Source organism: Felis catus, chromosome C1 (assembly GCF_018350175.1).
Source record: "Felis catus isolate Fca126 chromosome C1, F.catus_Fca126_mat1.0, whole genome shotgun sequence".
NCBI classification, from domain to species: domain Eukaryota; kingdom Metazoa; phylum Chordata; class Mammalia; order Carnivora; family Felidae; genus Felis; species Felis catus.
The window spans coordinates 68,415,097-68,431,175 of record NC_058375.1 but is presented as its reverse complement, the minus strand read 5'-3'; the positions used below and the strand labels follow the sequence as shown (position 1 = coordinate 68,431,175).

General features: G+C 38.9%; 1 protein-coding gene and 1 long non-coding RNA gene across 2 annotated transcripts in view; one reads left to right on the top strand and one right to left on the bottom strand.

The window, feature by feature from the left end:
- The window catches only part of ADGRL2 (adhesion G protein-coupled receptor L2), a 623,946-nt gene that overhangs the window by 356,100 nt on the left and 251,767 nt on the right, over positions 1–16,079 (bottom strand). The gene's annotated exons all lie outside the window — the stretch shown is intronic.
- Positions 1–16,079, top strand: part of LOC111561759 — a 167,129-nt gene that overhangs the window by 66,295 nt on the left and 84,755 nt on the right. The window contains exon 4 of the long non-coding RNA XR_006584427.1: positions 9,754–9,867. This is a non-coding gene — a long non-coding RNA (uncharacterized LOC111561759). The remainder of the gene's footprint in view (positions 1–9,753; positions 9,868–16,079) is intronic.

The window sequence follows — 16,079 nt, the reverse complement described above, 5'->3', positions numbered from 1 at the left end:
AAAGGGCTTTATTGCATAGATAACACATCTGCATTTTCTGGAGAACAAGTAAACATGTTGTAATGCACATATCATTACCCACACACACACACACACACACACACACACTATCTTTGAAGAGAACCAAACCTTGAGTTAGAACCTGTATTAGAAGCAGAACAAAGTGCTAGCTCAAAGAATAAATAGCCAGCTGAGATTGGTGAGCATTTCTTGGGTTTGGGTTATGAGAGAAAGGCCTAAATTCAGCTTAGGTTCAGGTTTATTAAAAGAAACTATATTTCAGGTCAAAGGAAATATATTCTAATGAAAACTCAAAGACATAGGAATAGCTATTAGAAACACAAGAGTGAGAGAGACCTAGCTCTAATTCATTGATTTGGTTCATTTTTCCATTCATTCATTAACTTCCCACCATCATGTGATGACATCTAACACTAGCCTTCTTCACTTCACCACCAAGGCTTCCTATGCTCTGTCATTCAGCTGGTTTCCTTCTGTGTTGGTCACTTCATTTTCAACTTTTCAAACCTATATATTGGGAGATGTTGATTTGAAACATGAAAAGATGTAGGTGTTTATTTACATAGCATGGCTTCTAGATTGAAGTTAGAATTTGTGAATGGAAACTTGATGATGCTCTCTGCTTCTTCAGTCCTGTCATCCAGACACTCTTTCCTTATACATTATCTCTTGAACTGTTTCCTCTTCCTTTTTCTCTCCTGTTTCTTTTTTCCTCTGTGTGTATGCTTTTCTGGCTCTCATGTTCACTAAATGGTTGCATAGCTCTTTCCTTACAGACTGAAAACACAGGCAGCACAGTGAGGAATGATTTCTGAAGTAGGAGAGGGTCACTATCGTCACACAGTTGTGGAATGATGAGAAAACATCTGATGGAATCTGTGAAGTACATTATTAACTGGCGAGGGATCTACCACATTCCCAGATGAATCTAGAATATTTCAGTGGCTTTCCTGGTGTTGTAATCTGTCAGTTTTTAAATTTTCTCTTTTATCTATTTTTTTTCTTGCAAACCCAAAGAGTAGTCCTGGGCAGAAATAAAATGGCCTTTGTTAGGTTATGCTTCCAAAAGAACAGGGGGGAAAGGGGTTGTATGTGAGTGTGTTATGATTCTAAGTGCTTTCAAACCATTCTGTTTAATTCTCTTTGTGGCATGTAATTCCTGAGGGACGTGCACCAAATTGATAAGCTCAGTGCTAAAGTGAACTGTCTCATCTAGTCCCCAGGAGCCTCTGACTGAAGTGTCAAAATACAATCGTGCACCAGTGGCATTGCTGTCCCGTAGAAGAAACACTTCAGCACACTGTTGACATCACAAGCAAATTAAAAGACTCGCCAAAGTTAATATTCTCACATTATAACAACATCTCCTATAAATTATTAACGCCCACACGATTTATTACCCATGTTAGAAAAAAAAAAAGCAAGTTGAATCACGAGCTGTGCTCCTTAATGATTTATTTTTTTGGTCTTCAATGTGTTGAGGTTTATAAATCATCCTGCTCAACTCTACACTGCACCAAGGAGAAAGCAGTTGTTAGTCAGGCCCTTCCCTCACCGATGATCACCTATGCACGGGGTGGTAGCATACTCATTATTTTAGCATCTATCATCAGCCTCTGTGTTTCAGACTGGCTGTTCCTTTTCATTACTATAATGCTTAAGCCTGGCATTGAATGGATATGATTTAAGGCTTTAGATGATAGATCTAAGCCTTTTCAGAAATAAATATTAACCTCATTATTTAGGCAGGGAGGCCAAACTGACTTGTTCTATTCCGTCTCAAGGCTTCTAAGTAAATCAAGATTTACTTGGAAATCTTGTGCTCTTCAGTCTGGCCCACGAGCTTCACCCCTAGTCTGCCTTGATTATATTTCATGTTTTGAAACAAATAAATGTATTTTATTTCACTCTGAGTGGTGTATTTTATCTTTAGCATTGCCATTGACTTGGGCGAGGCATAGAAGTTCTCAGAGAACTTCCTAATCTATTCAATGAGTGTATCATTTTAAATAATCTCTAAGTTCTCTTTCAGACTTAAAATTCTGATAGTCATAGTGTATAACTGGAAATCGGGCAGTGATTTCCCCTGCTGTTGGAGTTCCTGAGAGTCCTCTGAATATTTGCCTGAGGCATCTGTCTGCCTTTGCCCTAAATTAGCTCTAAGAGGCCTGGGGTCTATGCTGGGCCTGTCTGTCCCTAGTTGTCTGTGCTGGCCATAGAGCAGGAGAAACATTTCAGGAGAACATGAACTTTACTTGAAAAGAAAAAAGTTGCATATGGGTTAGGATGACTGAGGTTTTTCTAGAACTGTTGGGAAAAGGTTGTAAAAACTAAAAAAAATCTTTTGAGGTTAGTTGACAGTTGAGGCCTTTGGTGACCATTTAGCCTGACTTCTTTGCTTGTTGCACATGAACCCTTAATGAAGAGCCTCTAACCTTGGTATCTTCTCAGCCCAGCCTGGACACCCTTGGTGTGCAAGCACTGATCTGTGCTCCAGGAACAACACCTCATATTTTGAAAATAGTGTCACGTCATATCACTGTCCTAAAGTTAGCGGTAAAATAAATACTTGAGCGTAAACTAATAAGGCATGTAAATACAAGTTGCTTTAATAGTTTCTCTTTTAAAGGCAATTTGATACACATACTTCTTAGGAATTAAAATAATAGACATCAATAATGCATGGACTACACATTTAATTTGCTTTGCAGAAGTAAATAAACATGTCTGCATTTTTTTATGTGGCATCTTAAAACTTAGGAAACATAGTTTGAACCTCTAAAATGTGCTCTGTTAGATTATGTATGATAAGCTTGCATCAGTATCCTAGTTTCTGAGGTCACCTGCATGGAAGTCTGGCTTTTTTCCCATTTAAATATATAAATTTGGGACCATCACTTAAGCTTAATGACTCAGTTTTCTCATCTGAAAAATAGAGAGTAATCCTCAGACACTTCATAGGGCTGACGTGCAAGGAAAAAGACCTTATATATTTGTGAAAGTTCTTAAAAAAACTGTATAGAAGGAAAAATTACTGTTCTGATTTTAATTAAAATGAATGATGACTACACCTAATGGAATTTTCCATCCCTAATCCAAGTAGAAAAGTGGTATTCTGGGGCACCTGAGTGGCTTACTCGGTTAAGCGTCCGACTCTTGATTTCAGCTCAGGTTATGATCTCATGCTTTGTGAGATCAAGCCTTGCATCAGGCTCTGTGACAGCACAGAGCCTGCTTGGGATTCTCACTCTCCCTCTCTCCCTTTCCTGCTCATTCTCTCCCTCTCTCTCAAAATAAATAAATAAACTTTAAAAAATACTAAAAAAAAAAAAAAAGGTGGTATTTCATTCATCTACCATGAACACCTATCTGAGATAACATTTCCATATTTCTTTCCCTGCTTGAAAAGATTTTGGGAGAGGCTAAGGTAAAGAAGGGTCCTTGCTTTTACCTTTCATGGTTCAGAAACTAATACGATGTTATATAAAACTTAGATCATACGGTGGCCAAGGTTGATGGTTTTGCAACTTGCTTGTTGACTAAGTTCATCAAGCATTTATTGGGTTCCAACTATGTGCTATTCACACAGTCAGAGAGATGAGTGTACTAGGGATTTACCATGAAAACAATTTTCCTGTGTAGGTATCTTTTTCCCAAGTGTTTGAGTGTTAGGGTATGGTGAGGATGGGATCTATCTATCTATCTATCTATCTATCTATCTATCTATCGTCTAGCTATCTATATCTATCTCTATATCTATAGATACAGGGATAGATATCTCTATATCTAGATCTATCTATCTCTGTATCTATAGATACAGAGATAGGTAGATATAGATATAGATATAGATATAGATATAGATATAGATATAGATATTTGGGAAAGTTAAGTTCAGACATTGCTTGTCTAAGATCTTTGTACAGACATTTGACTTATTGTAGGAGTTGTAGGATAATGCCCCATTGCAGAACAAAGGCTTCAGGAGGCTTTGCTAAAATGTAAGTTTCACTCTGCTGATTAGATAGGATCATTGAACCTTATGCTACCCCATATATATACAATGGAATCTATAAGCACCCTCCTAAGAGGGGAGGCATTTAGATGAGGTCTTTAAGACTTAGGTATTATATACCATGAATGAACATGAAAGGCTGGTTGGCATAAATAGCCATTCATTCTGTCAACAACATTAATTGAAAACTCAGGGGTGCATAAAGCCCCATTCTGGTTTATTGAGTAAGCCGCAAGAATACCTTCACATCTGTATGCAAATATTTCACAACTGTGAAAACCCACTACTACCGGAGAGTGAGTGATGCTGGTGCGAAGAGGCTATCAAGTGGTGGCACATACGCGTTGGCCGTGACTTGTCTACATGATGTTTGTCATAATTTTCTGCAATATACATGTCCTTTAAATATATTATGGTGCTTGTAAATACTAAAATTGTTCCACTGTCCTTGGCAAAATGCCTCAACTGGACTGAAAGCCTTGGCGATGTATTTTGGCAGGATATTAGCATGTTTGCTGTGTAAAGGATCGTGGATTGATATTTCTTTGCATTCTATAAAAGCTGCAGGTTTTGAATAATTTTACTATATGTACAGGGCAAATACATCTCCAATTACTGTAAGACCTTTTCAAAGAATACTTTTCAATGGTTTCATATATTCTCTCTTCTCTCTCCGAATGTACGCTTTGAGCACAAGGAATGCCATCTATTTTACTGTATCAGGGTACCTACCCGCTCCCTTCCTGGTCTTGCCTACATTAGATGTGTGACTTTGGATTGATGAGTCCCACCGTTGCTGAGGCTGGTCAGCCGACTTCATCTGGCCCGACCTACATTCACTTAGCATCCATCTCCGCACCTGAAGACTGACACCAGTGACTCTGGGGCTGAGGGCTTTTTTTTCCCTCTGAGAATAAGCTCACTTTGCAAATAAAGCAAGCCAGAAATGCCCTAGAATTGTTTTCTCTGGTGGCCAAGTTCAACCAAAGATGAATGGAGAGCTGGTAGATAGATACACCAGCTTGTTTGCCCCTTGGCTGGGCTGATACCAAGTTGTGTTCTGCACCATCTTGTAGGGGACCCCAGCAGGATTGAGCTCCAGTTGCCAAATTGGAACTGCCTCGAAAATGCACTTTTTACTCCCTTTTTTCCACTCCCTGTCTCATTTCTCGCGCCTTGCCATTGTTTCCTGGGATTGGCTCCCGAATAAATTACAATAGTCTCTCCTTATCTGGGTTTCACTTTCCATGGTTTCAGTTGCCTGCAGTCAATGGCAATCTGGCAGCAGACATGCTTCTTTTGAGGTGTTGTCGGAAGGCCAGCAGTAGCCTAGCCCTTCGTCACCATGCCTACGTCATTCATTTCGCTTCATGTCATCATGGAAGCGTTTTATCTCACAACTCCACAAGAAAAAGGGTGAATACAATATAACACAGTATTTTGAGAGAGAGAGAGAGAGACCACATTCACAGAACCTTCATTACAGCATCTTGTTTTGATTGTTCTATTTTATTATCAGTTATTGTTGTTAATCTCTTGCTGTGCCTAATTCATAAGTTAAACTTTATCATAGGTGTGTGGTACAGGAAAAAAGTCTCTATAGGGTGTGGTACTACAATGGTTTTGGGCATCCACTGGGGATCTTGGAACGTATCCTCTGCAGATAAGGGGGAATTACTGTGCCTTGTGTTAGAATATGCTTCTGAGGGAACCCAGTCAAAGTATTGAAGTTTCTCACATGTAAAAGAAAAACAATATACCTGCCCTACCTATCCACACAGTTACTGTGAGGATCAAATGAATTTATATACATATATATATATATATATACACACACACATATATATATGTATATACATATACATATATACATACATGTATATGTATATATGTACATACATACATATATATGTGTATATATACATACGTATATATGTATACATATATACGTATGTATATATATGCTTTGACAATTGTGCAACACTAATAAATTCATACATTTTAATCGTTATTATTGTTGCTGCTATTGTGTTTTACAAACTTTAATTCAAGGGTGTAAAATATTTGCAAATAAAATTCTCTAGCTATGAGCTAAAGAGAAAAATATCTGAAATTAATAATGTAAGATAGGAACTTATTGACAAAGGGTAAAGAATTTGCACCATGAGGTGAAAAGAACTTTTCAACTGCTACTGTAATACCACCCAACACCCACATAACCCTCTCCCCAAAATGACAGATGTCAAAGACAAAGGATTAAAAAAGAGACGACTGGCTTTTCCCTATTGTCACTTACTTTTCTAGGGAAGAATATCTTTTCATCTTTTCTTTGTTTGGAAGGTGCCTTTTCATTCTATTATAAATTCACAGGGCAGGGACCGACTTTAAATCTTTATTTTGTAGAGTGCTTTTAAAAGTTGATCACATTATTCAAATATTCAAAAAGATTAAAAAAAAAATCTTGCTGACCCAAGCCAGACAGTTCGAAGACAGACAGGAAAGTTTAAGAAGCCGTAGTTTTAGATGGTAGTGTCCGCTTACCAACCAAAAAAGCAAGTTGAACATTGAGCAGATAAAGACTATTCAACCTTGTGTGATACCTCCCAAATAAAATGTGTGGGAAATTTTTCAGGAAAAAAAAAAATGTTTTTTTTCGCTTCATACACTTTAACCTCCTTACTCAGAAACCTGTCTAGAAGGAAAAAAGTAAAACCTATGCATTCTGGGAGCAAAATGGGGGAAAAGATAAGTCAGATAAAGAACTGTGGTTGGCAATATATTTAACAGCCTAAAAAGATATGAAAGCAAATGCCAAAGCAATACATTCACATTGCAGGTTCGTGTAATTATATCTTGCCGACTAAATGAGTTTTATTAACTGAATGAAGAGCTGAGCATTTCACTTTTTGTCACACCATAATTTTCTTAGATATTAATCGATTGTGACCACATTTACTCCAGAACCGAATAGACCACAGTGCAAGTTTAGTTTTAGCATGTGGTTGACTCTGCCATGTTGGAATAATGATCTTTTGTAATTGCTAATGATTTCAGTGAAATTTAGCACATTCAGAGTTACAGGGATACTATTGCACAGAATGAGGTCTGTCATTAGAGTCACAATTGAGTTCCCATCAAAAAATTCCTGAGATGTTAAAATAGGGACAGTGCTCGCAATCTTGTGGCTCTTTAAATGATTTTACTCTCCTGCTTTTCCTGGGAGGTTACAGTTAAGTATTTTCCTCTCTGTTTGTTCCCAGGAAGGCTTTTGCTAATCTTCATTCATGTACTGGCCACTTTTTTTTTTTTTTGGTGATCTTTGGTTCTTAAAAGCTTCTTGTTGCATTTCCCAATTTTAAACTACATTTGGACAGTCACTTTTTTCCCCTACTCCCATAATACTTAGCTGATGCTGCTAGTACAGCACTTGTCATACTGGATTATAGGTAGTTGGCACAGTGGCTGTCGCCTGCATTAGACTATGAATTCCCTGAAGGCAGTAACCACCGTTTCATTTTTGCATCGTTAGCACCTGTCACAGTCCCTGGCATTTAGGCGGTGCTCAATAAGTGTTTGGTGATTGAATCAAATAGACACAATGCAGTGTGTTGATGTTTAATGCATTTGTTGGCTCACATGACACCAGTTGTTCCTTATTATATTATACTTAAGTCCTCATGAAAAGAAGGAGTTTTTAAACCAGAAAGGCATAATCACATTTGGGTTGAAATAATTTAGTTCTTTAGCTTAATTATCCTTCAAAAGTTGTTTGCCGTCCAATAGCTTATTGATTTTAAATATTTTCCTTCTGAAGAGCAGGATTTCAAAAAGATTTCTAATTTTTTAAGACAGACTTTTACATTGCCAAGGAAACGGCAAGACCCCGTAATAGGTGAGACCAATCTTTCACCTGATAAGTGAATTCCTACTACATTATGATTCATTCTATTTAAGCCACTAATTTTAAATCGGAAAAGGAACTGAACAAATGTTTTTAAGAATCCCAACTGTTGAAAAGTTCTGTAATATAATCTAAAATAAATATACCAACTTAAATTTTCCTTATAAAAAGGAAGCTGGTTGGTTTAAAAACTATCTTCAGAATAAATATTTATGGAGCAGAATGACGACTTATCCACAGCATTGGCGTACATTTTCTTAGTTAATGTTTGATGAAGTACTTCCATTTACAATTCATCAGTGAATGAAAAGAAGAGTTTCATTAACTATTTTTGAAAGATAATGAGGCCATGATCCCTTTCCAGATGTTTCACTCGTCAAATAATTGTGATCTTTCTTCCAAATCTCCCTGTTGCTTGGTTCCTATTTTCTTGTTTATTGAGCAGTGCTTTATGAAGATGAAGAGAGGTACTGATTTATAAAGATGAAGAGAAGTAGAAATGCCAGACAGACGATGAAGACTGGGAAATGAAGGCATAATTTTACCTTCCCCAAATTGGAGGCTCTTGAAGTTTTATTACTAAAGGATAATTATCTCAGATGTGGAAAGAGAAAAAAAAATTTTTTTTCTTGCTTTTCGTTTAGAAGCATAGGGACACTTCTGACTCTCTCCACAGAAGGGACTCAAGAATATGGCTCTTTGCAGAATTCCCGTGGGGGTTAAAAAAAAAAAAAGAGACTTGAATTTTTGCTTGAGAGCAGACTAATCTATTTTCTAGCATTCTGAAGTGCAGGGAAAAGAAATAGGGCCCAAAACACACAGTGAAATTAGGGATACACTGCAAAAGTTACGTGAATATAACAATAGGTAAGTTAGTGATCACAATCAATATAACACCACCAATAATAATAATAAAGCTAACATTTACTGAGTGTGTACTACGTACCAAGTACTGTTGTAAACACTGCATGTAATAGTTCAGTTATTCCCCTACAATGACCATATGTGCTAGGTAGTGGTATTAGCACCATTTTACAGATCGCAAGTGGAGGCAGGAAAATTTAGGTAACTTGTTCACGCTCACACAGCTAGTATGGGATGGAGTGGGAGAGAAACTGAAGCAGCTGGTCTCCATGGTGATTGCCATTATGCTACGTGAAAGCAAACACAGGATGATATGAGAACTTTGAGCAATTTGTTTTGCATCTTGGTACTGCCCATGTTTTCCTTAATTGCTCCCCAAACCATCATTTCAATTTTATCCACGTTGACTATGTTGGTTGCAGTATGACAGAAGGCCAAGGAAAGTGATAATCAGCAACACCTATAGAATATATAACAAAAACTAACAGAAAGGATTTGCATCCCTTTAAGCATCGTTAATATTCTTTCCATTTCAACCACCCTGTTTGCATTTAGAAATTAATGAAAATGTTTCGCAGCTATTAAGAAGAGTTTAATTGGGGTAAAAGTTGCCCCACAGGAGGAATAGAGAAATACCCATTCTCCAGCTGTTGTAAGGGATGGTTACTGAAGGCTCACAGCTGCCTTTATCTTCTGAGAAGGAAGCTGCCTTGCTTGGAATGTACCCCCATGGGGGCAGCCAGCAGCCAATGATTAACTGATATATGTGGAGTATAAAAGGTGGATTGAAGGATGGATTGAACTCTGGTGCTCCAGAGGACAAGGCTCTCACAGTTTTCAGCTGAGCACACATCCTTACTTGGCTTTTTCCCTTGCCCTCCTTTTTCTCCTCCCGTTGACTTCTCCTAAGAGCACTACCTCAATAAATCCCTTTTATAAGAATCTTTTTCTTCAGTTTTGCTTTTAGAGAACTGAAGCCAAGATGGATTGTATTAGAACAGTCCCAGGAGGCAGAGTCTAAGACGGAATCCCGGAGGAAGATGGCAGTGAGTCCTCTGTGTCACTGGTGGTAGGTACAATATTGTCAGTCCCTGACATTCTGTAGCAGTGTGATTAAGAACAGAGGTCAGCGAACTATAATCTTTGGGCTAAACACAGCTCACTGCTTTTTGTAAATAAAGTTTTATTGGAACACATTCATTAGTATTGTATTGTATCATTAGTATATGTATTGTCAGATAGAGCTGAGTTTTGAGACAGACACTATGTGGCCTGTAAAACCTAAAATATTTATTAACAGTTCCTTTTTAGAAAAATCTTGCTAACTCCAGGCTAAAATTTTCATCCATGGTGGTAAGTTGGATTGAGATATAGGTAGAAGGGAAAGCTGTAGTTAGTTTAAGGTCTTTGTTTTGTGAGGTGTAAAGAAATTGAAACTGTAAGGACTGTGCATTTGGGTGGCTGTGAGTACCATTCATGCACTGAAGAGAGAAAAAGACATGCTATTTGTTATTACTACTGTGTAACAAATTAGCACAAAGTTAACAGCTTAAAACAACACACCCTGATTATTTCCCTGTTTCTATGGGTCAGGAGTTGAGGGATGGCTTACTGGGTCCTCTGCTATAGGGTCTTTTAGAAGGCTACGATCAATGTGTTATTTGGGGCACAGTCTCACCTGAAGGCTTGACTGGGAAAACATCTACTGGCAAGCTCCTGTGATTATTGACAAGATTCATTTCCTTGTGAGCTGTTGGCTAAAGGCCATCCTTAGTTCCTTGCACATGGGCCTCTCTAATATGTCCTATTAATTCATCAAAGCCATCAAGAGAGGGATTCTGCTAGCAAGAAGAAAGTGACAATCTTATGCAGCCTAATCAAGGAAGTGACATCCCATCACCTTTGCCATATTCTGTTGGCTAAAAGCAAATCTGAAGGCCAGGCTATACTCAAGGGAGTAGATTATACAATGATGTAAATGCCAGGAGACCGGGCTCATTGGGAGCCATCTAAGAGTCTATCTGCCACATGGGCTCAGATCTGTTATTCAGACTTTAAAGCAAACTGTGGGAATCAGAAAGACTCACTAGAAGCATTTAAAGATACAAGTCTTTTAGGCCAAAGTCAGAGCCCTGAAAGAAAAGGAGTAACATCTTGAAGTTTGAGATAAGGGTATTTGGGTTGTTGAAAACCCTACATCTGTATGTTCTTCTGAACACTTTTGGTCTGTCTCAGTGGCTAGTAAGCTCTTTCTGTCTTGTTGGAAAAGAGCTCCTCTGTGTTGAAGGCTATAATGAAGTCTCAGATGAGGCAGGCTCCTTACCAAGCAATCTTCAGGATCTGTCTGTACTTTCCATCGCAGGGTTGCATGTCAACATCTCTCGACTAGAAAAGTAATGACCTACAAAGGGAGGAGAGGAGCTATATACCAAGGAAGTGCCAGGCATTGGCTGACATGTATGCCTGGGAGGGGACTCAGAAGGAGCTGGATCAACATGGGCAGAATATAAGCGTATGAACTGTTCACAGATATGGGGTCACTGTGTTGTGACACAGAATTTAACACCATAGCAAGGTCCTGGATGATATGTCTAATATAAGACTGGGATAGCTCTTGGTTTTTTGGAAAAAGTGATGGTTCACATGAAACAAATTAGAGATCCCAGCACTGTAGTAGTAATAGATAGTGGATGAAGGAAAAAACAGATAAGAAATAGAGATGAAAAATGGGTCCATTAAGTAAGACTGAAAAATCCATATTTGACTATGTTCCTCAGGAGGCCTTGCAGAACAGTCTGTTTATTAACATGGTGAAGAATTTGCTGATGAAGGGGATTCCAACACTAGAAAAATATAGTTCTTTTTAGACCAGGGATAGTTGGAGATGATGTTATAGGACTGGAGTCCATTGAATAGCAATGGGGATGGTAGGTTCCAGATTACAGGGCAACACTGACTATCAGAAGCAAAATGGGTGCAATCACCACAAAGGGAAGCAAGGCTGGAATGGCTGTCCTCTGGGTGAGGGTGGAGGATGTTCCAAAGTACCTGTGCAAATGGTTACCTTATGAAAGAGAGATGAGCAGACAATCAGGGTATTATTTGTATATATAATCAGGAGAGTTAAAAAAATAGATGAGCAAAAGGCTGAAGATCAGGCCACTGAATGAAAATCTTAATCTCTTGCTCTGTCTTCAGACCTGAGCCAATTCTCAGACCTAGAACCCACTGACTGAAGTAAAGTCTGGGTCCCATGTGAAAGGAACTGCAACATTATGGGAAGTATGACTCCCTAGTCCTTCCCCCAAAGGACAAGAGCTATTTACTCAGGACACTGTACACTAGGGGAAAAGGGATATCCAGATCTGTCTGGGACTATCAGATACAGGTATGAGCACCTAATGGATCCCTGTTAAAGTGGGGATATATAAATTTTGGGAAATAAATAGAGTCCTGACCCAGGTTCATTTCATGGTGGGTCTACTGAATCTACATGCTCACCAGTGGTCATTTACCTAGTCCTTGAATGTATAATTGAATGGATCTATTAGAAGGTGGTAGAATTGTACCATTGTTTTCTCGGTCAGCTATTGCATTAGCAAAAGCCATGTGGAAGTCCTTCAAACTATCTTCCTTGTCAAGTTAGTAAATCAAAATCAATGATTACATCCTAAGGAAAATTGCACAGATTAGTGCCATTCTCATAGATTTAAAGAATGCAGGGATGAGGATCCCCATGCTTCCTCCATATTATTCAACAGTCTAGATGATACACAAACTAGATGGATCATGGCAGATGACAGTGGAATACAGCCAAGTTAACCAAGCTGTAGTTTCAATTGCAGCTGCCCTGTGGTATGTGATATATGCACTAGGGTAAATCAACTGGATATAAGGTATGTGGCTATTGTTCTGGCAAATATGTTATTTTCAATACCCATCAGGAGGGAGGATCAGAAGTTGCATTCATATGGATGAGCAACAGCAGTCTTGGTTCGTCTTAGTGTTTTTTAATTCTCCAGCTTAGTAAAAATATATAGTCTTCAGGGACTGGAACTATCTGGACATTCTGCATAATATCATGTGTGTGCACTATATGTATAGCATCATGTTAATTGGACCAAGGGACTCACGGTATGGCAGAGGAAGTATGGCAGTGGACATGTGAGCCTAAGGTTCATTGGCCCTACTCTACTCTGGTACACTAAAGGACCAACATAGAGATGATCTCCTTTGAGGATGAGTACCATCTTTCAGGGTTTTGTATACACTTTATTTTTTTTTTTATTTGGGGGGGGAGAGAGAGAGAGAGAGAGAGAGAGAGAGAGAGAGAGAATATGAGCTAGCGAGAGTAGCACAGAGAGAGAGAGAGAGAGAGAGGGCAAGAGAATCCCAAGCAGGCTCCATGCTCACCGTGGAGCCCAACGAGGGTCTCAATCCCACAACACTGGGATCATGAACTGAGCTGAAATCAAGAGTCAGATACTCAATGGACTGAGCCACACAGGTGCCCTAGGTTTTGTATACACTTCAAACCAATAGATATTATACAGTGCTCTATCCCCGATATGTATGTACTGTATAAGTCCAGGAATCAAAGGGTATATATAAAATGAACCCACTCACTATCACTTCCAGTGAGCCATCTCTGCAACTTTGTTCTTAGGTCTTAGGTCCCAGTGGAGGGAAACTCCCACCAGGGGATAGAGCAAGAGTCTCAGTAAACATAAAGCTATTGCCATGTTACTTTGGGCTCTTTGTGCCAGTAGACCAGCTGGCACCACAAAAAATGTTACTATGTTGGCAGAGAAACTGACCTGATTATGATGAGGAGGCATCAATGAGGCTGCATATCAGAGGCAAACAGCAATGTGTTTGTCACTCAGGTGATCTGTTGGGATGTATTTTGGTGTTCCCATACTTTGTTTAACTGTAGTAGGCAAGTACAGCAACAACAACCTGATCAGAGCACAGTAAGCTGGAGCTCAGATACCTAGAGCTGATGACTTGGTTTACTTTTAAAGGCAATCTATGTAGACCTGCAGAAGCACCAGCCCATAAGGAGGAGTATTGAGAAAGGGGATGGAGGAGGACGATGATGATTACATCATAGCCTTAGAACAAACTGCAGTAGGGGAAGTGAAGCTTCTGCTACCTCTTCTTTTCTGCATCAGCCCAGAAAATGTGGCCAACCAGAATCTTGAAGCAGCCGTGCCTGGAAGCAGCAAACTTGATATAAGAAACAAGTGGGTCTGTGCAGCCTGAGGGAAGGAGTGCAGGGTGGTTGTTGGTGTCTCTTCCATCCACTAGTGGCTGTGTTTGGCTGCTAACAGCTCATGGCTGTACTCTTGACAAAGCTTTGCTCTCAGTGGAACATTTCCAACTCAGCCGAGAGTTACCCTTCCTGGGAATGAGAGGCATTAACCCTGTGGTACAACTTATGTTCCAGAGTCCTCCAAGGGACCAGACCGAGCTAGTTTTCAGCAGAGACCACATCCTTCTTGGCTAAGTGCTTTTATACTATTCTCCTGCTCCTCTTGTGAAAACACTCCCCTAATAAATCATTTTCAGAAAAATTTCAATCTCAAGCCCTATTTCTAGGAATTCTGACTTAGGATACTATCTTCAACTATTAAGTATACTGGAAAAATCTTTTATTCACCCATATCATTGTGACCCAAATTTGATAGGATGCACTTGGAAAGTTGTATAGATTGAGGTTGCCACCTCCTAAGATCTCTCCTTAATTTATTACCATAGCAGAGGCTCTTACTCATTTTCAATGCTCAACTTTACTATAACTGATGACCATTATTCTATTCTTGTTACTCTCCAAGACTTCTTCAGTATTGATGTCGACTATCTTTTCAGATACAATTCTGATCATGTTACTCCCCCGATTAAACATTTTGGTGACTCTCCACTGTTTCCTGGATAAAGTCTCAACCCTTTAGCATGGCATACAAGTTTTGTTTATTGGGCTGCAATTTTGAACTGAATTCCAGTAGACTCTTCCCCCACTCTACAGCCTATACACCATGTGCTGCAGTCAGACCAAACAACTTTTTATTTCCTGAATTAGGCATGCTCTGGTTTGAATCCATGCTATGCCTTCTGCCTGGGATGGCTCTTCTCACCTCTTCTGCTTGTGAATACCTCCTTCTACTTTGACACGGATTGTTTATCAACTTTTCTGTGAAGCTGTTATTGACCAACTTCTGAACTTTTTTCCAAACTCCAGGAAGAGTTAAGAACTCTTTTCTTTGTGCTCTTATGTCATTAAGTACTCACCTGTGCTATGATGTTTGTCTTATTTTTTGTGATTGTTTATTAACATGTCTTCTCCCCCAAACATAAATTAAAAATTTTCAAGGGCCATATAATTTGTTTTTGTATCAGCAATAGTGATCACATTGCCTATCATAGTTCCCTCTCTCTCTCTCTCTCTAGATATGTATATATGTCTGTCTATCTATCTATCTATCTATCTATCTATCTATAAATTGATGAAGAACTTGGCATGTTCTTAGATAGCTCCTCAGTCTGACAGGCTGGTCAGTTCTATTCTAGTTCTTGCCTTCAGTCATTTTTCTCTTGTTGGAGACTTAAACACTGAAGAGAGTCTTTGGACAACTGTCTGTTCACTTAAGCCAAATGACAGACCAACCTTTAGTACAGTATCACGTGAGTTTATGTAAATTTACCTGCTATGAATTCACATCAGTTCATATTCCCTGTGATTTGCAGCAAACAGGGGCTAAGAAATAAGCTTTCAAGTGGCGATAGCAAGCCTGAAATTTAGCTCAGTGACATAAATGCAATCCTATGTTTGATCTCTCCTTGAGGGTGGTAACAAGCAAAGGAGAGTTGAGAGAAAACTGCTTTACCAGTGTAACCCCTTACCTCCTTCATAACTTCTCTACATTGTAGTCACTCTGGAGGCCAGTTTGTTGGGCTAGTGTTTCTGATTCATCTAGATTTCCATATAAGAAGGAAATGGTGTGTTCTAAGTTTTCAGATTTTTCTAAAAACATTTATTTATGTTTGTGAGGGGCTGGCTTGTGGATCCAGCCCTAGGAAGTTCGAATAAGTATACTTAAGAAAATCCCCAGTATCCACATAAGAGTGAAACCATATGGTATCTGTCTTTCTCTGTATGGCTTATTTCACTTAGCATAACACTCTCCAGTTCCATCCACGTTGCTACAAAAGGCCATATTTCATTTTTTCTCATTGCCACGTAATATTCCATTGTGTATATAAACCACAATTTCTTTATCC